General features: G+C 44.7%; 1 long non-coding RNA gene across 1 annotated transcript; it reads right to left on the reverse strand.

Annotated features, from left to right (window-relative positions):
- Window positions 1-203: 203 nt before the first annotated feature.
- LOC136991651 (uncharacterized) lies at window positions 204-5,360 on the reverse strand. The gene is made up of 2 exons (XR_010883856.1): window positions 5,310-5,360; window positions 204-2,013 (listed from the first exon to the last, which is right to left on the reverse strand). It is a non-coding gene; the product is annotated as an uncharacterized lncRNA (long non-coding RNA).
- Window positions 5,361-6,069: the final 709 nt, after the last annotated feature.

The raw sequence follows: 6,069 nt of genomic DNA on the forward strand, positions 1-6,069 counted from the left end.
TGTCCAGTTTGAACCTCCCAAGCCTCAGCTTATGGCCTTTGCTTGTTATGTTGACCAGCACAGCTCCATCTTCCTTGTAACTGCCCTTCAAGTAGTTGGTGGTGGGAATAAGCCAGCAATCAGAAACTGAGGTATATTAATAATCCTTATTGTCATGAATATTACATTCATTACCTATCACAAGTGAAGATAGGACACAGGCACAGGAAAAAAATAGTCTTTAGTAAGCAATCATTTAAAGAAGTAAAACATTGTGACAGACAATCTGCATACACACAAAGTATTTTGTATGTATTCAAGCATCAGTTGTTGGAAATCAGTGAACTTTTATTTTCTATACAGAAGGAAGAAAAGATAAACTTGTTCAGTCTGTGTTAAGCATCTCCATTAAAGCATGAAAGCATCACCACTAGAGAGATTGTTTATTTTAAACACCTTAGCTACCAATTGTAACATATCTCTCAAATCTTATTAGCTGATAATGGAAATGGTGCTGGGGATGAATATCCATTTTAAACATGCTTATATCACACTTCACAGAAAGGTCAAAATTAATGTTATATCAAAAGCATTTTTCAAAGTACAATTATCTTGAATCTTGGAGCAAAGAAAATTCCTATATATGTTTACAGTCTAGGGTTTAAATCTCACAATTTCTTTTCTTTTCTTCTTTTTCCCTTTCTTTTTAATCTGGGTATCTCACAGATGACACTGGGAATTGCATTAAAGAATCATTATAGCTAGTAGCTCTAGTAGTATAGTAGCTATAATGCCCACTAGCTACTTCTCTCTTTCCCCTCTAATCCACCAACCCTAATTAGTGATATCTTCAAAACCCACGTGAAAATTATCTTTTATCCAATTCATTTTATAACCATATTTCTCTCAGATTAACTCAAGGATTCGTATGTCTATCCTCTTGCAGACATTTCCCCAAAGGCAGTGGGAAGGGAGTAGCTTAAAAAAAACCCACAGACTAACCAAGCTCATGAACACAAAATCACACAGAAAAGTCATCATTTTCCTACAGCCTGGAGTTTGCTATTTCCCTCCTCATTTTCACAAGCTTCTCAAACCTATTTGTTGACATCTTTCCAGCAATCCAATGGTCTCTGTGAGCAGATGGCATCAAGCTCTGAAATCTTACACATGCCATGTTACATTAAGCCCTGGCTGACTGGTTGCTATTCCCAGCATGATATTATTGACTTTCTTAGAGTAAGCAGTTAACCCATCTTCACTGTTTTTCAGGCTGTTGCTATTAGCAAGAGCAAGCAAATGCATATGCCAGATTTTCTTGGATGTTGATCTATTTACAAAGAGTGCTTCTCAAAGTCTTATCTCTTAGAAGTGTGGTTCAGAGACAAAGCATTTTCCTTGTTGCTAATTCCAAGCCTGCTTTTCCATCCAGTCCTCTGCCCCAAGAGTACTCTTGGCTTTCTCCCCTGGTTATTGCCAGAAGGACTCTTCCTTCCCTCTCCTCCATCGCCGTCTCCAGCCAAACTCTTGCTGCCTTTGCTGGTTATTTTTCTGCCTCTGTCCTCACCCCAACAGATGCACAGATCATTGCAACCTCCACATGACATGCACACACACACTTCTTTTACACAGCTGTGGATAAGACTGCTCCTTTCTCTGTTAAGCTTCAGCTCAGATTTAGCAATCAGTCACCTCCGTTTTTTTCATGAGTCTGCAAATGTAATGCTCTTAGGAGACAAGCATGCTGGAAGAAGGTAACTATTCCAGTCCCCTGGCCCTATGAGGTCAGTATCTCTCCAGTGACTCTGCTAGAACCATGCAAAGCTGGACCAGCTGAGCCCTGGCCAAGGTCTTGCAGACTGGATAAGCATTTAGTCATAGGCCTTTATCAGCAACGTTGAAATGGCAGTGATGAAAAGGTGGTGAACTTCAATGTAGAGGTCTATGCAGCTTGGAGGAAACTGAAGCAGAACTAATCTGTGCTTTGCAGGTATGTCTTTGGAGTCTTCCTCCTGCCACATGATCTTCTCACTCCTGAAGTTAGGAATAAGAAAGGCTTTTTATTTCCACTATGTGGAGTTTGCACCATGTCACATAGCACCAAAATAGGTCTGTGCTGTGCAGAAGGGCACACAGAAGGGAGCTAGAAATTCTGCTGAGGATAGTGTACACATGCTCAGCAACCATGGTGATGCACCACAGGGCACAGTCTCCAGCACCAACTGCAACAACTACCCCTGGAATATCAGAGGTCTCAGTTCAGGCCAGGCTCCCAAGAGAGGATGCATCCCTGCAGATCCTGGGCTCTCCAAGAGAGACGGGAGCCTGCCAGGCAAGACCTGGTGGGGTGCCCAGGGAATATTCTCCTTGATCTTACTGGGGAGGGGGAAGAGGGAGGAGGAAATGGTTGAAGAAGAGTGGATGGACCCTGCACATCAACAACTGGTTGCACAGTTGGTGTTGACAACAGGGATTTGGCTTTTATGATCACAGGATCCTCTTTGAGGGTTGAGGACTGCTAGAGAGAGAGATGGGATCCACCTGATTAAGTGGGGCAAATGCATCTGCACCAACAGGCTGGCCAGCCTGGTGAGGAGAGCTTTAACTAGGAATGACTTGGGGAGGGAGATGACAACCCCCAGCTGAATAAGGAAGTGGTGGACCAGGTTGGCAAGCAAAGTGTGCAGTGTGATGTGGACAAGAGAGACCTCATAATCAACAATGCAAGGTTGAAGGGGGCTTGGCCTAAGCATATGCACAAGAATAAGGAAGTGCCTACAGGACAGCATTATGGAGAAAGATCTCAAACCTTCTTCTGGGAAATACACATGACTGGATGCCTCTCTGAAGTGCCTGTGCACTACTATGTGCAGCATGGAAACAAACAAGAGGATTTAGAGGTCTGCATGCAGTTAAAGGGCTATGATCTCATTGGGATCTCAGAGACATTGTGGAACAGCTCACAGGACCAGAATACTGCAATGGATAGATACAGGATCTTTAGGCAGGACTGGCTGGGACAGCAAGGAGGGGGAGTTTCCATTTAAGTGGGAGAACAGTGGGAATGCTTGGAGCTCTGCCTTGACGCGGATGATGAGCCAGCTGAGAACTTATGGGTCAGGATTAGTGGGCAGACAGACATGGGTGGTGTTGTGGGTGTCTGCTATAGATTTCCTGATCAGGAAGAAGTAGTAGATGAGGACTCCCTCAGACAATGGGAAGAAGCCTCATGTTCACAGGCCCTGGTCCTGATATCTGCTGGAGGGACAACACAGCAGGGCACAAGCAATACTGGAGGTTTCTCAAGTGCATCAGTGATGACATTCTAACACAGGTGATCAAGGAACCAACAAGAAGAGACACTCTGCTGGACCTCATACTTTCAAACAAGGAAGAACTGGCCAAGGATGTGAAGGTCAGGCGCAGCCTTGGCTGCAGGGACCATGAGATGGTGGAGTTCAGAATCCTAAGAGGAGGGAACAAGGCAAATAGCAAGATCACAACCCTAGAATTCAGGAGTACAGACTTTGGTCTCATCAGAATCTTTCTTGGAAGTATCTCATGGGATATGGTTCTGGAGAGAAGAGGGGTCCAGGAAAGCTGGTTGATTTTCAAGGATCACCTTCTCCAAGCTCAAGAATGGTCTATCCTGACATGGAGAAGGTCAAGCTAAGACAGCAGGAAGCTTGCATGGTTGAAGAAGGAGCTTCTGACAAAACTCAGACACAAAAAGGAAGTGTGCAAGAGGTGGAAGCAGGGACAGGTAACCTGGGAGGAATACAGAGACATTGTCCAAGCATGCAGTAATAGGATTAGGAAAACCAGAGCCTACCTGGAATTGAATCTGGTGAGAGACATAAAAGGCAACAAGAAAAGCCTTTCTTGCTGTTCTACAGGTACAGCAGCAGCAAAAGGAAGACTAGGGAAAACGTGGGCCTGCTGCTGAATGGGGTAGGAGACCTGGAGACAAAAGACATGGAAAAGGCTAAGGTCCTCAATGCTTTCTTCACCTCAGTCTTTACTGTTAAGACAGGTCTTCAGGAATCCCAGGTTCCTGACACCAGTGGGAAATGCCAGAGCAAGGAATATTTACTCTCAGTGGAGGATGAGGTTAGGAGACATTTAAATAAACTGGCCATACACAAGTCCATGGGTCCTGATGGGATGCACCTGTAAGTGCTTAGAGAGATGGCCAATATGATTGTGAGGCCACTCTTGATAATCTTTGAAAGGTTCCTGGTGATCAGGAGAGGTTCCTGAGGACTGGAAAAGAGCAAATGTCACTCCTATCTTCAGGAAGGGCAAGAAAGAGGATCTGGGGAACTACAGGCCAGTTAGTCTCACCTAAAGCCCTAGGAAGGATATGGAGCAAATCCTCCTGGAAACCTTTTCCAAACTTTTTAGGGATAAGACAGTGCCTGGGAGCAATCAGCATGAATTTATGAAGGGGAAATCATACCTGACCAACCTGATAGCCTTCTACAGTGAGATGACTGGCTTGGTGGATGAGGGGAAAGCAGTGGATGTTGTTTATTGTGACTTAGCAAGGCTTTCTACACTATCTCCCATAATCTCCTCATATACAAACTGAAGAAGTATGGATTAGGTAAGTGGACAGTGAGGTGGACTGAAAACTGGCTTAAGTGCCAGGCTGAAAGGGTTGTGACCAGTAGCAGGAAGTCCTGTCAGAGGCCAGTCATTAGTGGTGTCCCTCAGGGATCTGAACTGGGGCCAATACTGTTTAACATCTTCATTAATGACCTGGATGATGGGACTGAGTGAAACCACAGCAGGTTTGCAGATGATGCAAAACTAGGAGGAGTGACTGATACACCAGATGGTTGTGCTGATAGAGACATCTCAAGAGGCTGGAGAAATGGGCAGAGAGAAACTTCATGAAGTTCAACTAAGGGAAATACAAAGTCCTACCCTTGGTGGGGAATAACCCCATGCAACAGTACATGCTGGGAGCTGACCTGCTGGAAAGCAGCTTGGCAGAAAAGGGCGAAGGAATCTAGGTGGACAGCAAGCTGAACATAAGCCAGCAATGTGCCTTGCAGCAAAGGCCAACAACATCCTCAGCTGCATTAGAAAGATCATTAGCAGGAGGTCAAGAGAGGTGATCCTTCCCCTCAACTCATCACTGTGTCCAGTTCTGGGCTCCTCAGTACAAGACAGACATGGACCTATTGGAGTGAGTCCGGTGAAGGGTCACAATGCTGATTAAGGGACTGGAGCATTTGTCATACTAGGAAGGGCTGAGACAGTTGGGACTGTTCGGCCTGGAGATGAAAAAGCTCAAGGGGGATCTTATCAATGTTTATAAATACCTGATGGAAGGGTATAAAGAAGACAGAGCCAGACACTTCTCAGTGGTATCCACAGAATGGACAAAAGGCAATGGACACAAACTGAAATGCAAGAAATTCCATTTAAACATAAGAAAAAGCTTTTTTATTGTGAAGGTGATTGAACACTGGAACAGGTTGCCCAGGTTGCCCAGGGAAGTTGTGGAGTCTCCATCCCTGGAGATATTCAAACCCCACTGGACCCAGCCCTGGGCAACCTGCTCTAGGTGACCTACTTTGAGCAGAGGGTTGGACTAGATGGTCTCCTGAGGTCCCTGCTAACCTCAGCTATTCTGTGATTTTGTGGTTCATCAGTGCAAGTACCTGGGTATTTGTCTAGGAGAAAAGTCATACACAGAAAACAAGTCTCAGCTTCCCCCCAGATACAGGATGTGTGAACCTTAACCTCCTTTTCTCCCCCTGTTCATAGTTTTTTTTCTTTTCTTTGGCTCTTCTCTGCTCAGGAAGGGAGAAAACTAAAGAACATGCTGTACCTACTGAAAGTGAGGACTCAGGGGACTCATTAGTCATTCAAAGCTACACATATCGTATGGAGTTCTGCAAGTGATGAAGGACAGTGCCCATTCAAATAATTTTATCAGAGTCTTCAACAATGTTCCTACGCAATACAAAGCTGAGGGCTGAGCACTTCATTCTTAATGACCATGCCATGTGCAAACAATACTGACCATTAGTTAGACAAATTACAAGCCTACATTTTTACATAGAGTTTTCAGAGGTC

This window comes from Apteryx mantelli, chromosome 3 (genome assembly GCF_036417845.1).
Source record: "Apteryx mantelli isolate bAptMan1 chromosome 3, bAptMan1.hap1, whole genome shotgun sequence".
Lineage (NCBI taxonomy): Eukaryota > Metazoa > Chordata > Aves > Apterygiformes > Apterygidae > Apteryx > Apteryx mantelli.